The sequence below is a fragment of the Dipteris shenzhenensis genome, chromosome 28, assembly GCF_047967505.1.
Source record: "Dipteris shenzhenensis isolate YYH24624 ecotype China chromosome 28, Dip_SZ_1.0, whole genome shotgun sequence".
In the NCBI taxonomy this organism is placed as follows: domain Eukaryota; kingdom Viridiplantae; phylum Streptophyta; class Polypodiopsida; order Gleicheniales; family Dipteridaceae; genus Dipteris; species Dipteris shenzhenensis.
This window is the reverse complement of record NC_141623.1, coordinates 48,777,451-48,799,214: the sequence shown is the minus strand read 5'-3', so window position 1 is coordinate 48,799,214 and position 21,764 is coordinate 48,777,451. Positions and strand designations below refer to the sequence as shown.

Genomic DNA, 21,764 nt, shown 5'->3' with positions numbered 1-21,764 from the left:
TTTGCACTAAAAGAGATCTATGAGGACAAGCTGCCACTAAGCATTTTTCATTTCGCTCATCCTGATAGCAAGCCTTCAAACTATACTGACATTGAATGCCTTTCCAAGTTCAAGTTTTTGTTGACTGGATTGGTGCAAGGCCTGGTATCAGACTTTGTGAATGTGTAAAAGACGTCTGATTTCACACAGATATTTGTTCCTTCACCCAATACTCCGGTAAAGCAGTACAGAACTCGCAGCACTTCTCTCCACACAATGTTATGTCAGTTCAGTATGGGAGCTGATGGAAAAGTGGCTACATCGAAAAGCAGCTAAGCCTTGGCCATGGGAAAAACGAAATTACAACTTACAAGATATGCCGTCAATTTTACTATGCAAAAGCATGAATAGAAGGATACATGGATGAAATGGTTGCATTAGGACCGCACATTGCCCTGCCCAGAGTACACAAGCTTACAAACCTAGATCCCTGGGACCCTGAAGGAGCACAAGACGTCATTTCCATGGACTGCATGTGTGTGATGTGCTTTGCAGGTTATAGGATGCTAGAACAGAATACACATAGATGTTCAGGAGACAAGATTATCTGCATTTAGAAACCAACTGTGACCTGTACTTTAGTTGTTGAAATGAATCTACGCACTAAACAGAAACACCCACCATTACTTACATTAAACAAATACTCTCATGTTACAATGTTACTCAGACCAGATATGATACTTGATCCAACTTGCCTGGCTTCCAGATACAACACCATAATATAGGACCATATACAATACAAGTGACAAAAAGACAATAGGCGAGGACCTATTTCTGAAGTACCAACATCTCGTACAGATCCAAAATCTCCTTCTTTGTAGGACTTCGTAACTGCAAAAGATCCTCGCCAAAACCTGCCTTTGTTAATTCTTGCCTCAGCCTAGGAGCTGTAAACTTTGTGTTTCTTCCAGATCCTTCAAATCATTAGGAGCATTGTTACCATCAAGCTTGTCAGATAAGTTAACTTGGCCACGTACAGAATTGTCCCCGTTCTCCACACCTGTGACATTTGGCCGCTTCTTCAAGTTGGTGCTGTCTGTGCCGACCTCAATATCCTGCACAGATTCCCTGTGCCCATTGTCATCTTCCCTTTGCCTCTTTCCTCGGAAAGATCCCATACCACCTGCTAGCTCTCCATTGCGTGTTCTGAGTCTGCTATCCAACATTGCTTCATTTAAACGGGTTGTTGAAAGTTTCTGCTGCAAAGAGTCCAGTTTTGCTTGGGTAGCCTGCAACTGTAAAGACAAAGTCTCCGCTCGTGCATTGGCTTCAGTACATGCCTGCCTCTCAGATGCTATCAAGCTCTCGAGCACCTGAATAGTATTTGCCCTTTGTTCACGAGCAGAATCCAAAAGCTCTCCCATCTCCTGTTCTCTCTCCTCCAGCTGTTTATCCAAAGATTTGACCCTGGATACAGCTTCTTCCTCTGATAAGCATGCCTTTTCCAGGTCTTTGGTCAACAATTCTTGTTCTCTGGTCAGGGCTTCAGACTGCCTTTCAACCCTTTCCAGTGCAGCAAGTCTTTCAACAGCCAACCGATCTGCCTCTAATTTGGCTATTTCTGCTTGTGAAGCCTCATCCCGAGCTCTCTCAGCTTGTTCAATGGCTACTTGAGCATTCCTCTCAGCCAATCTGCATTTTTCTTCCGCTTCCTCTAGCCTTTTGAGCCCAGCACTCAGTTCGTCTTCCAGGTGGGTCTTATCTTGCTTGAAAGCCTCAAGCTCTCTCTCTGATGAAAGAGCAGTTGCTTTTGCTGCATCAACAAGAGCTTTTGAATGTTGCGATTCAGACCTTAATACGATAAGCTCTTCCTCTTGCACATTTAACTTCATCCCTTGATCCTGAAACAACGGGAAGGCTTAGCAACAATTTTAAGGACCCACAGAGAATTCATGTTGTTGAGAAAAGATTTACTACCTCAATAAAGCTGCAGCAATATAGAACATGAGATTCCATGTGCAACCAGCATCAAGTGCAGTGTGTTAGTTGCCTCATGTGATTTTCATACACATATTACTACAAGAGAGAGTTCCACTAAAAAAAGCCCCCCTTTTTTCTCATAAAGTTTCACACAATAAACAATGCAAAAACTATGGGATAAAATAAACACCACATTGAAGAGACTAAGAATGGGAGACAGCGAAAGTGGCAGGGCACCATGGTCCATATTGTAATCATTTACAAGTTGTATGCTGGTGAAAGTCCTTTGTCATGTCATAAGCAGCAGAAACATACTAAAGAACCATCTAAAGCGACAGGTGTCATATACGTCGGCCTTGTACAGGCACAGTAAAGGATGAGGTGGAATGTGAAGCAGAGCCAAGCTAGCATTGAAGCTTGACCCAGCTACAGTCCTGCTTCTCCCACATAGTCCCCCACCCACTCCGCTAGGATTTGATGTTGCTTTCCTATGTTTGGTGCTCATTAGGTCTCCAGGTCCTTGATTTCAAATGCGGACACTTGCTTAGAATTCTGAACAAAGTCTCCTCCCAGGTTCTTGACATCTTGAGTTCCTCACTCTTGTTGGAAGTATCCATGAGCTGAAAAACTTATGTTTTTACCCAGAACAAAATACCCCTTTTCATCCAGTATATGATTGGGCTTGAAGAAGATGATTGAATGTACCCAAAACCATTGGTGCCAAAGGCTGAAGTTGGCCTTCAGAAGTGCCTTCAGAAGTATCGTACAGGATATTCACTAGGACAGACTGCAGGTCACAGACTCCTTAACATATATACCAAAATTAATGAGCTATATAATGCCTTACACTTTGTTTCAATTATATTTGCATTTTGATGCTTTGTTTCAATTATCTTTGCAGGAATCTTCAGGCAGCTCCCAGAAGGAAAAGCGATCAGATTTTGAGCTCTACACGCTTGTCACATCACATGCAACATTTGACAATTGAACCTTGTAGTCTTGAGTTCTATGGCCCAGATTGTAATTCACCTGAAGAGCTATATTGGAAAGAGGTATACAGGCACCACCAGGGGTATCTAAGCTAACATGGAATGGTGGTATCCAGTCTATCAAGAAGTATTAAGGCAGTAAAATATATCATTACCTCTTAGTATCATCAGCTCGATACCCCTCAGTGGCCAACTGCTAGGAAGATATGAGTGCAAACCCTAGAGGCTGAGTGTGCCCTTCCACTGAGTCCCTAGATACTATGCGTCTTTGTAGAAGACTGCCTCTAGTTGAAGGTGAGGAAATACACGAGGGCATGAGTACCTCAAGCTTCTAAAAATCTAACCCATCCATACCAAGGTAAGGATACATGGCTGCAGGTATCAATAAAGTCAAAGACGAATGATTTCGTCTTCACTTCTTGAAAGGAAGTAATATACGTTGTGCTCTTAACTGCTTCCTATATTCACCTAGAGATTGTGAGAGTGCATGCTTGGAGATGGGTGGGTGTCTAGTGTTACATAAAGAAGAGGTGGGTGTCTAGTGTTACATAGAGCAGATATTCAGTATCATCACCTATTCACCTATGGACTCCCAAGGATGTGCATTAATTTTGAGATCGAGTGCTTAAATGTTCGTGCCCTTCCCTATCCAATGGGGTTTTATTTATGCATCTATCATGTCTAAAATGGAAAAACTTGTCTATTGACTTATCTTGTCTAGGTGTAGACTCACAGAGTTGCAAGATTTGAGAGAATCTTATCTACAAAGTTTATTCATCGGTGCCATGGTTGAGAAGCCATGTTATTGTTCGTGATTTGGACCTCAGATGGAGTTTTACCAACTGCCACTTCTTTATTTTTTTTAAACCTTACTCCGATGGAGTTTTAGTGAATGCCCATTCTTTATTTGTTTTTATCCTTCCTTCTTTCAAAGACCAAGATCATCTGTGAACATTTTTCATCGAAAAGCTTCTTTCATGTTGGCCTTTGGATTTTCTTGAAGTGTTTCTAGTCCGGTGCTTGAGTCGTTTAGAGTGTTGGCAAGTTGAACTAGGATAGAGAGTTGACACTTGAGTTCAGATGTGGATATGGATCGGGCAAAAGTGCAACCTCATCATTCTATATGGTGGAATGTTGAATTGTGTTCCATCCTTTGATTATGCAAGTCTCTGCTGATGCATGTAGCTCTATACCTTTTGTACTTTGGATCCCTTGGGCTTGATTCTTTTCATGCATTGAAAGTGTTTCATTTGTAAATGGGATGGATGGCGCTCTTTTTGGTGAGAAACATATGTAATTGATGACTTCACGCTTGGTGTGTGTTCGATTTGTGTGGACATAGAGTGACTCTTTGCAAGTCTTGCATGCTATCGTCAAGATACCCATATTTCTTTTGGCTCATTGCATGGTCTATCAATAGTTTTAAGTTTTTTTTGGACATGGGTATTTACGGCTTTCTTGATGCATCTTTTGGGGATCCATGCCCACCTTAATCTTTTATCCAATATTGATGTCTATTGGTTACAAAGCAATGTGCATCTTTTTTTTGTATCTAGATAGATTTTCTTCGTTGTTTGAATTGCCTCTGATTATATGACGTGGAATACCCGTTGCTACTGAATGACCATGTCCTTTTCCGTTGATGGGTCCATGTTGACATTTTGTTGGGTTTCCATTTGTCGAGTGATTGTCTTTAAAGTCGTCTTTGATTTTTAATTGTTAAACAAAGCTTGTCTTGATAGCCTTCTTGTCGTCTTGATATTGTTGACTCTTCGCTTTGACAAATGGTGTAGCTCTTTGATAGGGGCCAGTAGCCTTTGTCTAAGTTCAATGAGCTCCTCTTTTAAGGCTTGTATCTCATTTTTTTGCTCTACACAACATGAAGTAAGTTTGTTCTTGTGATCCTGCTCATGTTGTAGTTGTTTCTTGAGCTGTATCAACTTTGTTGCCAAGTAATTTGGAATTCATGCATTATTTGTGCTTGCTCTTGGAAAACACCCTTGAACTGCTGCAAATTTGGTAATGGGTCTATTCCCTTTTGTTATCCTTTCTTCAACATGTCAAGCATTGGCGTTGAAGGGTGTTGATAGGAGGGTGCTTCTGATTGTTCATCTTTGCATTTAGCCTTGGTGAATCCTTGGTTGTATAAGCAAGATGTATTTCCTCTTCCATGGGTGTCATCCATATTTGAGACTTATCCAAGAGAATAATTTCTACATCATATTTATGCAAAGGTGTTGTATTCAAAGAGATTGGGTGACAGGGATGTTCTTACATGCCACATCCTCTTTTGCATCCTTGGACAGATGTGTGTCAAAACCATCCAATGCTATCCTTTGGGTTGCATCCCCCTTTGTGCATCTACTTTTGTTAAATTTGGTTCGAGGTCATTGGTTCAATGTACATTCACGGTACCTTTCTTAGAGCCTTTCTTCCTACTTTTCTATTCCCTAGTTAGTTGATCTTCAATTGAGTACATTTTAGTGATAGGCGATTTGTTTGAACACATTGGCAGAGTATCTGCATTACTATTCAATGCCTCTGATGATTCTAAAGGCCTTGACTTATGTGTGTCAATGGGTTTAGAAATGGCTCCACTTGTATCATATCCAGGTTTAGAAACCTGTCGTTCCAATTCTGCTTTAACCATTCCTCGATCTCTCTTGATTGATTCTTCAATGATCATTGCGACATCATATACCTTTGTTATAGTTTTGCAACTATAGTGATCCGTTTGCTCTTTAATTCTTCATGCCATCTTGACGATAGTGACAAATTTCCCTCCATGATAGCACTTTTTAGCTTGCTGAAATAATATGTCACAGTGTCTCGATGGTTTTGAACTACCCTTGGCAGTGTCAGTTTTTGAATTCCGTCGTTTGATCTTTGAAGATTATCAAACTTAGTGGATAGCATGTTCTGTTCTACAAATTGTAGTACAAAGTATTGCCGTAGCATGGACAATGAGTTTTGTATTTCCATACCCATTTCATCTCATCCATCCATGTTCAAGACCAGGGCACAACCGATTAGGCTTACCATGGCCCTTGTCAGATGGCCAGGAGGCCACGACGGACCACATCCACAAATAGCAGCCAATGCTCTATCATTGGCTTCATGCCACTACAACCCCGCCCACCACTAGGCCAACCCTAATATCCTACACCTTTTTGGAACCCTCCCATTCGCATATCTGATGCATGTGGATATTGCACTTGACATGATGATGATGATGATATGACTATCTTTTAGCGTGGGTGATGATGCTCATTTAGTAGCTCCACCCTTTCAACTTATTATATCAAGTTTCTCTCAGTCTCATGGACCCATCGGTCTTCCGAAGACTTTAATAAACTTTCTTCCTTTCTTTCTTTCTTTCTCTCTCTCTCCCTACTTTAGTCTTTCTCTCTCTAGATCATGATTTTGCAAGTATGACCCAATCTTTTCCAGAGACTGTTTATGCTATCCCTATCTTATTAGATTCCTCAAAGCTACTTTTAAGCTCAAGATATTATAAGCGAAACTTTGTTGCTCCTCCACACACAATGATCTCAGCTTGCTTGCTCTGGACCATGCTTTTAGCCCTTGCTGCACAGGGTTAGCAGTGTACTCCAACATATGCACGTCTGCGGAAGTGCGAGATGGACGTCTCATTACCGGACCCTGCCGCGCTCCTCCACATAGGGGTGCGGGGTCTATGAGACTCAAGATACTGAGACCCTTGCTTGCACCATTTGCAATTGTAATGGTACCCTCTAGTCCGAGCCTGGGAATTTCTCGCAGCCATACACAGGAAAAGATATAGTCTTCTACACAGAGACACATCAAAGCCCAAAGCGCCCCTTGCCAATGGTCAGTGGATACACTTGGGAGTCAGCCTACAAGCGGGAGACAAGGGAGAAGGCAAAGTACGGGGATTAGGAGTAGCATCAGCCTTATATAGATCACTCTTATTGGGGCGATTTCAGTGGAGATGAGAGATCCACATTCTAGGTTTCATTGGATCCGACTACGATGCACAACCAACCATGATCTCTTCATAGCGACCTACTACTTCCCACCAGAGACCTCACATTTTGCCAAGACAATATGGGAGGAGGCTGAGACATCACCATATACACCCCTCTATCATAATATCATGGGTTTCTCGAGCTGCGGAGATGTTCTCCTAGTGGGAGACTTCAACGCGAGGACAAGAGCACACCAGATGCCACTACTAGATTTTCGAGAGGACGTTGTTTTACTTCCTGAGATAGACCTGGCTGATGCTGACATATCACAAGTGTCTGCGGATAGACGGGCCCCTATCACTTCTTATGGACCCTATCACTTCTTATAGACGGGCCCCTATCACTTCTTACGGACATGTACTACTGGATCTAGGTATGGCACACGATCTCATTATCTATAATGGTCTTGAGCGATGGCTCTCCTCCAACGGCTTCACCTACTTTCCGCATGGAGGGGGCTCTGGCATAGTGATTATATCTTGGGATCCCATGCCTTCACATCACATATCACAGACTTCTCCCTCTCACCACCACCACCTGGGACTGATCACACATATCTCTTCTTCAATATCACCACTCCCCGCCTTGCTCTACCACTCACCACACCACCCACCTACATTACCTATCACGACATACACTTTAACCACAGTGTCTCACCCATATATTGTGCACGGCTCTGCACTTTACTCACCTATACTGACCACATACCCCTCCTAGAGAATTGGGCCACGTTGATTGGCCGATCATAGCACGAAGCTGCCCTTCATGCCTTCCCATACACCACACGTTCTAACCGACCACCGCCTTTAGGATCCGTGCCATGTAAGAGGTGGTACGATGATGAGTGTAAGGCTCTTTGCCGACAACTCCGATTCGAATTCCAACATGGCTTACCAAGTGAACTAGACACGTTACGCGAGTATCACCGTCTAGTTTGCCAAAAGAAACGAAACTTTGCTTGCCAAAACTAGGATGAATTACTGAACATTCTTTTCAGAAATAATTCCAAAGACTTTTCGCAACGGTTTCTTGAACGGCGGTCCCCCTCACCACTCACAGACACTCGAGTTTGGCACAACTACACCCGCACACTTTATGACATCCCCGAGCAGCCCACACCTGATCCCTCGCACATACCACGACCTACCTCGTGCACTCATTTCACTAAGGGGGGCATCAAAGATGCGGTCATGAAGCTTCATAATGGCCGAGCGAAGGATCATGAGGGATTATGCACCGAGTTTGTTGCATACGAGACTGATATCCTAGCCCCTACCGTGGTAAAGCTATTTAATGAAGTAGTTTGTCTCGGCTTCCCACACACTTGGACCCTCAACACTATCACACCTATCCACAAGGCAGGGGATCCCATTGATCCAAGTAACTACATGACCATTATGATTGGGCATGTCATGTCCAAGAAATATGCTTCGCTTCTAGATATGGAGGTCAATCACTATGCAGAGCTGCAGGGACTCAGAGTAGATGGACAAGCAGGCTTTTGACATGAGCGCGGGACCATGGATCATATCCTGACACTTAGGAGAGGCATAGAGGAGGACAGGACAAAGAGACAAAGGGTATATTGCTGCTTTGTAGATTTCCGCAAAGCCTTTGATACAATACCTCGAGCATGCCTCATCAGGAGGTTAAGGGACTGGGGTATGGGCCGGAGATAGTTAAGGCTTTTATGGCACTTTATGAGAGAGAGAAAGAAAGAAAGAAAGAAATTATATTAGAGTCTTCGGAAGACCGATGGGTCTATGAGACTGAAAGAAAACCTGATACAAATCCCAATAAGGGTGGAGCTACTAAAACGAGCATCATCACCCGTGCTGAATCCTAAGTCTGATCATACATAATCAAATACATCTGGGTATGACAGTGAAAAGAAAAAAGACTGGAGCGGAATGTAATCCTCCGTATGTCATGTTGCCCTGGCTGGTGCATAGCCAGTGATGGGGCGCTGGCGTCCGTCAAGGGGTCCCGTGCGTCTCAGTCTCCTGGAGGAGGCTCGACGCAAGACCAGAGCCACCATGACTCCCGTGGGACGTATCTCGGGTCTAAACAATGACGGGAGGTCTCCCAAAGTGATATGTGTGTCCCCTCAATGTCTCATGTGTCGTGCTACGATCGTTGGGTCGGGGTCTCTGTCATGTCTACGGCTAGAGACTGGACAATCAATGTCACTCGATGGGAAGAACTCTGTGATCCTACTTTGGGAGGTGTCTGATGGTGTGGCCAAGCCCTGTCACCTGAGTAAGTACTCTCTGTGTCGGACCCCTCGTGAATGAAGGCCGCGAGGCATCTCTGATCTGGGTAAGCAAGGAATCTGGAAAGGAGCCCGGAGCCGTCTTTGAAGAGACAGTGGTAGTGGCCTCGGATCTCGTAGTACACTAGGCACCTGAAAATAAAATGCTCCTCCGACTCAACCTCCTGACAGTCGCACAATATGCATATGCGATACTCCCTAGGGATCCCCTCTCCTCTGCCGCTCTATATGCAGAGGCGGTGTGATGATACCCGAAATTGTCCGATGGAGATCCGTAGTGAGTGAGGCATATGAAGCTCAATGTACCTTGGTGGTGTGATGAATCCCTCCTCCGAAATACGAAGACAGTGATCTCTGTAGAAACTCAGCTTCACTGGAAGCTCCCTCGACTCCAACTAGGTCCTAAAGGTGTGTACCTACAGGAGATCCTCTTGAATGACTTGGTTGGTGTGTGGCCCGATCGGGATGGTAGGTGGGAGTACCGGATGGGCATCTAAACTGTATTGAAAAGGAGGTATCCTATCGATGTGAAACCCTAGTCTCACAAACCATCTGTGAGTCTGTGATGTGCAGTCCCCATATGATCTAACCCGGTGTAGATATGTGATGGTCTGAAAGGCTGCATCTAGCTGGAGTGGAGAAGCACCAAACTTGGCCTGAATGATGTGATGTGGTACAGATGGTTTCCCCCGGATCATCCGTGAGAGCATGAGGATCTGCAAGCGCTCCACCCATTTGAACTGTGCATCCATTTAGATCTGCAAGAGTTTTTGGCAAGCATGAGGATCTATAAGAGTTTTTGAGGATCTGCAAGAGCTTTGGGCAAAGTTCAAACGGGGGGCGGATGGACAGATGAGATTTTGAGCACCATGGGGGTCAAACAAGGTTGTCCACTCTCATCGACCTTGTTTGGCCTCTACATAAACGAGCTTGAGTCTTTTATGAGGACTTCCCTCGCCCGATTAGAGAGACAATGCTTCGACTCGCACTTTCAAGACCCGCGAACCACGGACCAAGGTTCTCCTTTTCGACTCCTTGGTCTAACCTGCAAGCATGTATGGTAGCACTTGTTGGGGACCAAACCTCTCCGACACAAAGTGGACTAGAGTGGAGAGATTACAGGTTGTCCTATTTTCACGAATGATACGCAGCAAGCCATATGTCCCTCATCAGATCATCCAAGATGAGTTCGGGGCATCTCCTTTGCAATTAGATGTGACATTCCAGACTATCCTTATCTCTAGCACGTGCTCGCGTACGGCTCATGTACCATAGGGCGACGCAGGCTACCTTGGTTGGCACTAGCACCTCAGGGTGATCAGATTTCTTCAAAGATTTGACTGTCAAAGCTGCATTTATTATTGCTTGACTGTATCAGATCAGTTTGACAGATATCTACCGTCTCATGGCACCTTCATTTGACTCCAAGTACAAGAAAAAGATGAAGGTCAGATACCTAAGATATGCTTCTCTACACAACTATGGAGATGACAAGATAATTGTTCTCTCAAATTTTCAGATCCACTTGTTCTTTTATCATGGTACCATCTTATAAGGCACTAGACACTGCCCATTTTGGGTTAGACCCTCTCATAGCTTGCTTATGCAAAATATGTGGAAAGCCAAATCATAAAGCAATGTCTTGTTATGCTACAATGGAAGAGAATGTCAACATGGCTTCCTTGCTGCAGATTGCCAAGATAATGGTTGCCAAAAAGGAAGCAACTACAAAGCCAGAGACTACCAATCTACTTTCAGTTGATGTGCCTCCACAAGATGAGGCATCCTATGAAGATTATGCTTTTTGAATCATCTCCATATATGCTCCAGATCTCCCTTTTTTATGTTGAGTCAAGGTACTCAGCCTGGATAGTCCTCCAAAATGAATGAAATAAACTATTGTGTTTTGTAAACACCTCTGGTCACCATATGATGTAGGCCATGTGTATGTGTTTTGCTCCATGGTACCTCCTGCACACATTGTGTGCATGTACATGCAGGGGAGATAACCATTGGAAGGTCTTTTGTTTCCCTTTTGTTTACTTCACACCCTTGGGAACCCCTTCCTAGCATGAGAACCTAGCCATAGATTTATCCTTGACCACCATGAGATGGCATGAGAAACTATGAGACTAGATGTATCCTTGACATAGCCTGAGGCATTCCCTTGAGGGGGGGTATGATGGGATATCTCAAGGTGTATGCCCAAGGCACACCTTGGTTTCTATGTGTGTGTGCTAGAGGCACAGTTAGGTGCCCATAAGCACTGTTAGGTGGTGGTAGAAGCCACATAGGATGATTGAGAGAATCTAGGAGCAAATTGAGGAGATGATTGTGGAGCTCAGAGGTCATTAGTGATGTCAGTGATCATGTAAGAGGTGCCTACTTAAGGACCTCACCTTTCTTCATTCTATAAGCAAGAATTCTCAGTTTGTGTTCACTCCATGCTTTCCTTTCAGTTCACCAACATCATCATCCCACTAGGGTATACCGAGATCCACGTAACACATTCACTTAGTATTGCCCTTGGACAGTTACATGTGTCATCACACCGACTTCGTATCGAGAGCAGGCGTGCAGAGGGGATACCCATGGAGAGTCGTATCTACACATTGTGTGAGCGCCATGAGGTGGAGTAAGAGGAGCAGTTTCTTTTCCATTGCCCGGTCTACTATGAGATTCGTGGACAATACCATTGCCTCTTCAGAGACCGATTCAAGGGCCTCCTAGACGACTCCTATACCCAAACTAGAGATGCTTGGCAGCTTTTATTCACGAGGCGGTCCGACATGAGATCGTCTCATTAGATCAAGGAGACAGGAGCAGGGAACCGTGCCCGACCCATCCTAGAGTACGATCACAAAGTTCTTCCAGGCAGAGCAAGTTGCTATCTCAGCCACGATTAGCAGAGAGGCAAAGACCAAGACGCGTCACACCAGGCAGAGGATAGGCACATAGATCACACTCATTGACATCTCCTCTTTCTTCAGACCTTGGGTGCAGCCAACCGGTGTTATAGTGGCGCTCGTCAGACGTCGGGCAGTGGCCAGGAGGACACGACAGATTACTCATCCAAATAGCAGACAACGATCCATTACGGGCTTCTTGCCTACACTGCCTAGTCCGCCGCTAGGTGTATCTTGATGTCCTATATGCCTATTGTATTGTATTGGATCAGACTGTGTCTCCACATGAGGATGATGATGCCAGGATGGCTGCATAGGTTTATGGTGGACATGTACTATGATATCACAAACTATGTCTACACAGTTTTCTAGCATGGGTTAGGATGCTTGCTTAGTAGCTCCACCCTTTTGCTCATTGTATCAGGTTTTTCTTCAATCTCATAGACTCATCGGTCTTTAGCAAACTTTAATAATCTCTCTCTCTCTCTCTCTCTCTCTCTCTCTCTCTCTCCCCCCCCCCCTAATCATAGACCCAAAGACTCTCAATCTAATCCCAAGGACTCTCAGTCTAAAATGATGTAATGAAGGCCACTTTTGATTCATAATAGTATTAGAATTTAGTCGTGTGCTATGTGCTTTGCCTCATATTCCTGTGAGGCCTTCTGCAGGTGTTAATAAATCTTTTTATATACCTAGATGAATCCGGGGACACTCCCAAACTCATCCTCTAAAAATCTTTCTTTCTCTCTCACACACACACACTTTATTTCTTTCTTTTGGTGAAAATGTTGTAGCTTTATATTACAGAATCACTATCCCAAAGCGAGATGTGGAAAAATACATCACGAGAAGATCTCAGTACAAGATAGATACACATAATGATCTAATCACACACACGTGCACGCGCACACATACACACACATCTAAACATATGCTAACACTGACATATAAGTTATTAAACATTATCCAAGCATTTCATTACAGAGACCTTTACCTCAAGACGTGCTTGCAATTCAGCCAAGTGCTGTTCACCTTGTTCCATCTTTGCATGCATATCTCTGAGTTCCTTTTCCTGTAAATGAAACAACAGAAACCTCTTGTAACATAGGACATCCTACTAACAAGAGAGACACTCTAACATGACGACAAAGCCCAATGGTATGGTAGAAGAGAAACAAGCAATCGCTTCCATACAGAACTCAAAGAAATGCATACCCCATACAAGGTTTTTACATGTATAATCTCTTGAAGTTTTGAAGCAAGTAATTACAAACACAGAAACACTTTTCATTACTTTTCTTGATAGCCTCTACAATCAACATAGGAAAAATTAATACTAGCAAACATCAAAACATACAAAACTTCTTATTATTTTTGTTGGTAGCCTCTAGATCCAACATAGGAATATAATTGCAAACACAAACACAAAAAAAAGTTTTCATTATTTTTGTTTGTAGCCTCTAGATCCAACATAGGATAATAAGTACTACCAAACATTATAGTTAGAAGTGCACATTTTTCTTTGACTTGAAAAACACACTGATAGAATGATCGCATAAAAGGAGTGAATATTTTACTGGAGTAGCATAAATCTAATGTCAGGCGTGAAAGATCAGATTTCTAGGCTTGACAGGCCTCCCTTCTAGCCCATTTCGCCCTCTTCTGTCCTAAGTCCTGCCTATTCCAGCCCTAGCCTTCTTTTGCCTCTCTTCTGCCTTCCACTGGTCAATCTACCCGCTCATTTGCTTCTGCCACTCTAGTAAAAGAACAGGTTTTATCACTAGGAACAAGAGTTAGAGGCACAGTGCCCTGTTAGAATTATTATTATATTCTAGGCAATGGCCAATGTAATGTAATAAGTGAGTTAGGGCCACTTTTCCCTCTTAGAGGTTTTTTCCCCTAACCACGGTTAGTGATTAGATAGGGCTTGTCACTTAGACAAAACCCTTATCTCTTTCTTTGTACTACACTTCAGTCACTTCAGTTCAGTACACTTAGGGAGTGAACTACGTTCAGCTCACTCTCCATCTTGCTTACTCTTGCTCTCTCTCGCATTTTCTCACATTTGGTATCAGAGCACTTCCTTCTCGGACCTGCTCCCCGCTCCTTGCTCTTCTCTTCCAGCTCCCGCTCGTCCTGCCGTCCGTACAGTCCGTGCAGCTTCATCGCGACCTGCCGCCCTGTACATTCCGTACAACTGTACAGATTCCATGCCAATGCCTGCTCCCGTCCGTACACCCGCACAAAAACCTGTCCGTACAACCCGTACGACTATACGGATTTTCATACTTGCGTGTCAGTTCCGTACAACCGTCCATACAGTCCGTATGTACAATTCCGTACAGTTCGTATGTACAGCTATGTACCTGCGTGTCAGTTCCATACCACCAGATTTTTGCAAGCTGAAGGTGTCCCATTTCCATCATTTGTTGGCAAGGTTCATTTGCAGGCTCAGTAGTGCTTTCAGCCATTGTTTGGCTTTGCTTTTGGGAGCACATTTGAAGCTTTAACAAACATTGTAGTAGATCCGCAAGTTTTGGAGAATTTTTGGGGCTTTTGCAATTGCATTGCAATCTAGAAGTGAAATTTGGGGCTTTTGCAGGCAGAGTGTAATTTGGGCAATATTTGGAGCTTTCAGAACATTTGCCCTCTTTTTTATGCAATTTCCGCAAGAAATTGGGGCTTTTGCATGTGGGTTGCAATTTTGCAGGTAAAAGAGCATTTTGGAAGTCTGCAAGCAGTTCTGGACTCAGTACGACTCAATTTGCAGACTTTTGCCACTTTTTGCACATTCTACTTGCAGATTTTTTGGCATTCAAAAGAGCATTGAGGCGCATTTTGTGCCTTTGATAGGCTGTGAAGTATCTGTCGCTGTGGGCAGATTTTCTATGCAGATTTTACTTGTGCATTTGACATCCCAAAAAGGGACTTTACTTGGTCAGTTTGCTGTGTTTTTTTAGTTTATCTAGCAAAAATGGCTCAGAACAACCCCAATGAGGTGTTCGAAGTTCTCACACAGGAGGATAAGTTGGATGGCACCAACTCCTCCTTGTGGAGTTTCATGGTTCGCAATATCTTGGTTGGTAGACATCTTTGGGATTATGTCAATGGAGATGAAGCAAGACCAGATACAGTGGCTACACCTGTCACTCCTACAACTGGAGGCAGGGGTAGAGGTGCAAATGCAGCAGAAGTAGTTGGAGCTCCTGCTCCAAGAGCTCCCACAGCAGAGCAGAAAAGATGGGACTCTAGAGATGCACAAGCTCTTTCAGTGATTTCTCTCTCTGTCAAGAGGTTCATTATACCTCACATTTGGTCATTGAAGACATCTATGGCAGCTTGGGAGATACTAGAGAGTATGTTTGCAGCAAGAAATGATGCCAGAGTTTCCAATCCGAACCGAGAGCTTTCCCATACGCATATGGATGAGGAAGATTCCATGAATTCTCACCTCACTAAGCTTTAGGATTTGAGGGAACAATTGTTGAATATTGATGAAGTCATTCCAGAATCAGAAATGATCACCACCACTCTGAATTCTCTTCCTGAGTCCTGGTTTCCACACCTCGCTGAATTTGTCTTGAGGGGAGGTAGCAATCCTCTCTCTTTTCACGAGTTGGTAGGACCTCTGTTGCAGGAGGAGCAGACTCGCACAAATATGGCAACCCGGGCTGGCGAGGATGCTATGCTTTCCAAGTTCAAGCCCAAGGGTAAAGGGCAGCAAAAGCCACATGCCAATCAGCCTACACATCAGCATAAAGCTGATTCAAGACAGACTCTTATAAGGCTAAGGGTGATGCAAATAAGCAAAAAAATAAGGGCATTTGTCACTATTGCAAGAAGCCAGGTTATTATATTGGAGAATGCAAGAAGCGCATAGCCAAAGAGAAGAAAAGGGATTCAGGTATGGCTGTGTCAGATGCATCAGCTCCACATTCTCATGATGGGGGAGATGTTGCAGCCAGCTTTGTGGAACTTCAGATTTTTCAATGGGTAGTTCACATGCTACAGCCACTAATGATGATGACCCTTGTGCTTTTTTGACTTGCAGCTATGATCCTTCAAAGGATGCATGCTCTCTCAATGTCAATGAGACACTGAATACTTGGTATTTTGATAGTGGCGCTTCAAAGCACATCACTTCCAAGAAGAGTCTTTTTGCATCTCTGCACCCACCACCTACCAAAAAGAAGGTGACTTGTGCAAATAATTCTTCTTATTCAGTGTGTGGAGTGAGAGACATTATTCTCACATCCATGGATGGCACAGATTTCAGAATTCCAGATGTTCTCTATGTGCCAGGCATAAAGAAGAATTTGCTTTCAATGTCCTCACTCAATAGAGGAGGATTTCAGGTTGTTTTTTATGATGATAAGTGCGCAGTCAGAGACAGAGAATGACTATGCTTTGATGTTGTTTGACACTTTGTATCGGGGTCTTTTTCAGCTTGATTTATATGAAAAAAGATCCAATCTTGCATTATCAGTGAGCACTCCCACTGCTGCAATGCAGAATGCATAGTTATGGCATGCCAGGTATGGACACATGAGCTATGGCAGCTTAATGACACTTCAAAGGCATGATATGATTGATGCATTGTCTCCTTTAGAGTCGCCTCCTCCTCATGCATGTGAAGGTTGCATCCTTAGCAAGATGCATAGACTTCCCTTCAAGAAGGATGGTGCAGTGAAAGCTACACGGAAATTACAGCTTATTCACAATGATGTCTGCGGTTCCATGAGGACACCTACTTTTGGGGGTTATCTCTATTTAGTTACATTCATAGATGACTTCACCAACTACACTTGGGTCTATGGTCTCAAGGAAAAATCAAAAGTGTTTATGCATTTCAAACACTTTGTGGCTATGGTTGAGAATGAGACAGGACTCAAGGTGCAGACACTTCGCACAGATCGAGGGGGAGAGTATATGTCTCATGAATTTGAGGCATTTTTTAAGGAGAAAGAAAAACGCATCGGCTTACAGTGAGGCTTACACCTCAATAAGCTGAGTGGAAGAATCGCACTGCCATGAAGATGGATAGATGCATGCTTACAAGTAAGAAGTTGCCTCACAGGTTTTGGCTTGAAGGCCTCATGTGTGCCAACTATATTTTGAATTGGGCTTCCACAAAGGCTTTGAAGACAATCACTCCCTATGAGACATGGCATGGGAGAAAGCCTTCAATGGACCATTTCAAAGTTTTTGGTTGTGTTGCATATGCCCACATGGACCATTTCAGAGTTTTTGGTTGTGTTGCATATGCCCACGTGCCTGTGGAGTTTCGAAACAAGTTGTCAGATAAGGCACTTAAATGCATTTTTGTGGGATATAATAGTTCACAAAGCAAAGGCTATCGTCTCTACAATCCTGCTACACGCAAGATTTTTGTTAGTACACATGATGTGTTTGAGGGGATGCTTCCTATAGCATTTGGTTCCCCCGCCGAAAATCAAAATTTACAGCAACCTCCTTCTGATCCACATGCCTTGATTCAGCCACCAACTGATTTTGTACCTCCACAGGGTGTGGATAAGGTTGTCAGGCAAGAGATTCAAGAGATACACGCAGCCAAAACAATCCCGAATTGGTTGCTACAGACTCTCCGGGAGAGTAGGCTTGAGGCCCCATTGCCTGGCAAGACTCGTAGTGCAATAGGGCACGCAGGGGGGGCTCTTTCAATTGAGACAGCTTATGCAAGGACTCTTCTTGATGAAGAGGAGCCTAACTCTTTTGAAGAAGCAAAGGATAATGTGCATTGAATGCATGCCATGCACAATGAGTTGCAGTCCATAGAGAAAAATCATACTTGGGATGTTGTGGATTTGCCCCTAGGTAAGCATGCCATTGGTACCAAGTGGGTTTTCAAGGTGAAAAGGAAGCCAGATGGGTCTATTGACAGGTACAAGGCAAGGCTGGTTGCCAAAGGCTATGCAAAGAAGAAGGGCATAGATTTTAAGGAGACTTTTTCTCCTACATCTCGGATGACCACCATACGGTCAGTTATTGCAATGGCTGCAAATTTTGTGGGGAACGGCCATCCGTTGGACATAAAAACAGCTTTCCTTAATGGGGACTTGCGGGAAGAGGTTTATGTCAAGCAACCTCCTGGATTTGAACTTTTTGGCAATGCACTTCAGGTTTGCAAGCTTAACAAAGCTTTTATATGGGCTGAAACAAGCCCCACGTGCATGGTATGCCAAGATAGATGCATTCCTGGCAACTAAGGGATTACACAATAGTCCCACGGAAAGCACCCTCTACATCAAGAAGGATGGGGGGGATATTTTGGTCATCATTACCTCTGTTGGGTGTTGGAAGCAATGGAAGCATGATAGAGAAGAACGAGATGCTGTAATAGATTGCTGCAAAACTGAAGTGTGGAGACTCAAGGGAGAGCCAACATAACAAAGCCCTGGGGCTAACTGCCCTAACTGGACTAAGTGTCCTAACTGACCTAGATGGTACATAAACTAACTGTACCAATAGCCCTAACTGACAATAACTTGGACTACAAGGCTCATACCAAAATATAAGTGGCATCTATGGATAGCCCATGAGATAGCCTACAAACTCCCCTCCATGGTATGGGCTGAAGTATCTTGAACATGGCTCAAGATACCTAAATGTCTAGTGTCATGGTTGCACATGTTCATCCCATAGGATATAGCAACCTACAACTGTACAAAATACAACCGATCAAGTTACAAAAGGTACTAAGTTTAAAGCTTGCCGAAAAGCCTCAAACTTAGGTCGAGTTAAAGCCTTCGTAAAAAGATCTGCCAAGTTGTCTTCAGTGGGAACATAAGACAACTCATTATCACCTGTTCATAATCGCTCTCTGATAGTGAACCTCAATGTGCTTTGTGCGAGCATGGAAAACAAGATTCCGTGCGGCAGCCAAAGCACACTGACCATCAGTGAATATGATGGTAGTAGTAGTCTGACATGCACAAAGATCTACAAGTAGTTTCCAAAGCCAAACACACTCCACTGTAGCTGTAAAAGCCGCTCTATACTCAGCTTCACAGCTAGAAGTAGCAACTGTGCTCTGCTTCTTGCTGAACCAGGAAACACATTAAGTACCAAGCATAAAACAGTTGCCACTATGTGACACACGAGTGTCAGAACAACCAGCCCAATCACTATCAGTGAACCCATGCATGACAAGTGAAGTATCAGCCCCATAAAGAAGGCCTAAATGCTGAGTACCTTTTAGATATCTGAAAACATGATTCACGGCATGCCAATGGTGCATAGATGGGCTGTGCATATATCTACTCAACTGTGAGACAGCATACTGTAGATCGGGTCTCGTATGGCATAGGTAAATCAAACAACCAACTGCCTGCTGATAGAGAGTGACATCACATGTACCGCTGACATCCTCAAAAGAGATGTGAAAACCAGTCTCTAATGGTGTGGATACTGGCTTGCAATCCTCAAATTGAAAACGCTGCAGAAGCTGTCCAATGTACTTGGATTGTGACATCAAAATGCCCCCCTCACTGCTAGCAATTTGAATGCCCAGATAGTAGTGTAGAAGACCAAGATCAGACATAGTAAATGTATGCTGCAAATCAACTTTTAAATCTGCAATTTGCTGAGCATGTGTCCCAATTACAAGCATGGCATCCACATAAAGCACTAAAATCAGCAAATATGTCCCATGCTTGCAGATGTAAAGGCCAAGTGTGAGCAAATGAGAATGAATTCTCGAATGCCAAGCCCGAGGTGCCTGCTTCAATCCATAGAGGGCCTTTTTCAAGCGGCATATCTTGCTTTCAGAACCTTCAACCTCAAAGCCAGGACGTGGGAAACATAGACCTCTTCCTACAAATGCCCATGAAGGAAAGCTGTCTTAATATCAAGCTGATGTATCTGCCAATGAAAGTGGGCCGCAAAGGCAATAACAATGTGAATGGTAGTGATCCTGGAAGTGGGGACAAAAGTCTCCTCAAAGTCAATGCCAAGATCAGACATAGTAAATGTATGCTGCAAATCAACTTTAAAATCTGCAATTTGCGAAGCATGTGTCCCAGTTACAAGCAGTTTCCACATAAAGCACTAAAATCAGCAAATCTGTCCCATGCTTGCAGATGTAAAGGGTAGCCTCTGTAGGTCTGTTCTGAAAGCCAAGTGTGAGCAAATGAGAATGAATTCTCGAATACCAAGCCCGAGGTGCCTGCTTCAATCCATAGAGGGCCTTTTTCAAGCGGCATACCTTGCTTTCAGAACCTTCAACCTCAAAGCCAGGACGTGGGAAACATAGACCTCTTCCTACAAATGCCCATTAAGGAAAGCTGTCTTAATATCAAGCTGCTGAGCATAGCCCTTAGCAACAAGACGGGCTTTGTAACGGTCCACTGAAGCATCAGCTTTCCGTTTGATCTTGTAAACCCACTTAGTTCCAATGGCATTCTTGCCATAAGGCAAATCACACAACTCCCAAGTGTCATATGCTGTAGACCCCAAAGCATAAGCAACAAAACTAGCATGCTCTTCCCGAACAACTGCTCTCGTACGGGCTGGCAGAGGAGTGTCTTGTTTGCTGTCTTTTAATGTGTCAAGGAGCCAATGGGGTACCTTTTTAGGCTCCTGAATTTCTGCTCTTTCCTGGTCAAGAGCCCGGTGCAAATGATCCTGATCAATGATAGGCATATCAGGCTGAATTTCTACATGCACATGTGGCTGTAAATGACCAACAGATGGAGGAGAGACAACCTCAGATGAACATCATCCCGAGCATCAGATGGAAGGTCAAATATGTCAGGGGCATCAACAACAAGCTGTTTTTGACAGTCCAGCAAAGGCATAGTGGAAGATTCATCAAACACAACATCCCGACTGAGAAAACACTTGTTTGTGCCGGGCTGATATAGCTTATAGCCCCTGCTCTCTAAACTATACCCAAGAAAAATGCATTTAATAGCTTTACCATCCAACTTAATGCATCTCTGTGAAGACACATGAGCATAAGCTAAGCATCCAAAAGTCCTCATGTGGAAAATGCGAGGCTTACGACCCGTCCAAGCCTCATAAGGTGTAATAGTCTACAATGCCTTTGTAGGACATCTATTCAAGATATAATTTGCACACACGATCGCATCCAACCACAACTTATTAGGCAAATGTTTGCCTTTCAACATGCATCTGGCCATTTCCATCATTGATCTATTCTTCCGCTCAGCCACGTGATTCTGTTGAGTATAAGGCACCGTGCATCGATGATTAATGCCACGAGAAGCCAAAAAAACAGCAAACTCCTTCGACATGTATTCACCCCCCCTGTCTGTATTAATGTGAGCAATATGCAGCCCACTCTCATTCTCAGCCAAGGCAATAAAGTGCTTGAAGCATGAAGAAACATCAAATTTAGTTTTCAATGCGAAAATCCAATTGTACCTAGTGAAATCATCAATAAAAGTAACAAAATAGTAGAACCCCCCAAGAGCTGCAACCCTCATGGGTCCACAAACATCACTATGAACCAGATAAAGCTTACGTGAAGCACCAACTCTCCCATCCTTGGGAAACGGAGCACGGTGCATCTTACCAAGTAAGCATGGTTCACAAACATGTTTGGTAGGCATATGCATTTTGGGAAGATCCACAACCATATCTTCCT

At 43.7% G+C, this 21,764-nt stretch overlaps 1 pseudogene across 1 annotated transcript in view; it reads right to left on the bottom strand.

Moving 5' to 3' along the window:
- Nucleotides 1–643: 643 nt before the first annotated feature.
- The window catches only part of LOC147883659 (uncharacterized), a 103,035-nt pseudogene continuing 81,914 nt past the window's right edge, over nucleotides 644–21,764 (bottom strand). Inside the window, exons 13-14 of the transcript XR_015543762.1 lie at nucleotides 13,131–13,208; nucleotides 644–1,880 (exon numbers count right to left, since the gene is read on the bottom strand). The product of XR_015543762.1 is annotated as an uncharacterized LOC147883659 (transcript). The remainder of the gene's footprint in view (nucleotides 1,881–13,130; nucleotides 13,209–21,764) is intronic.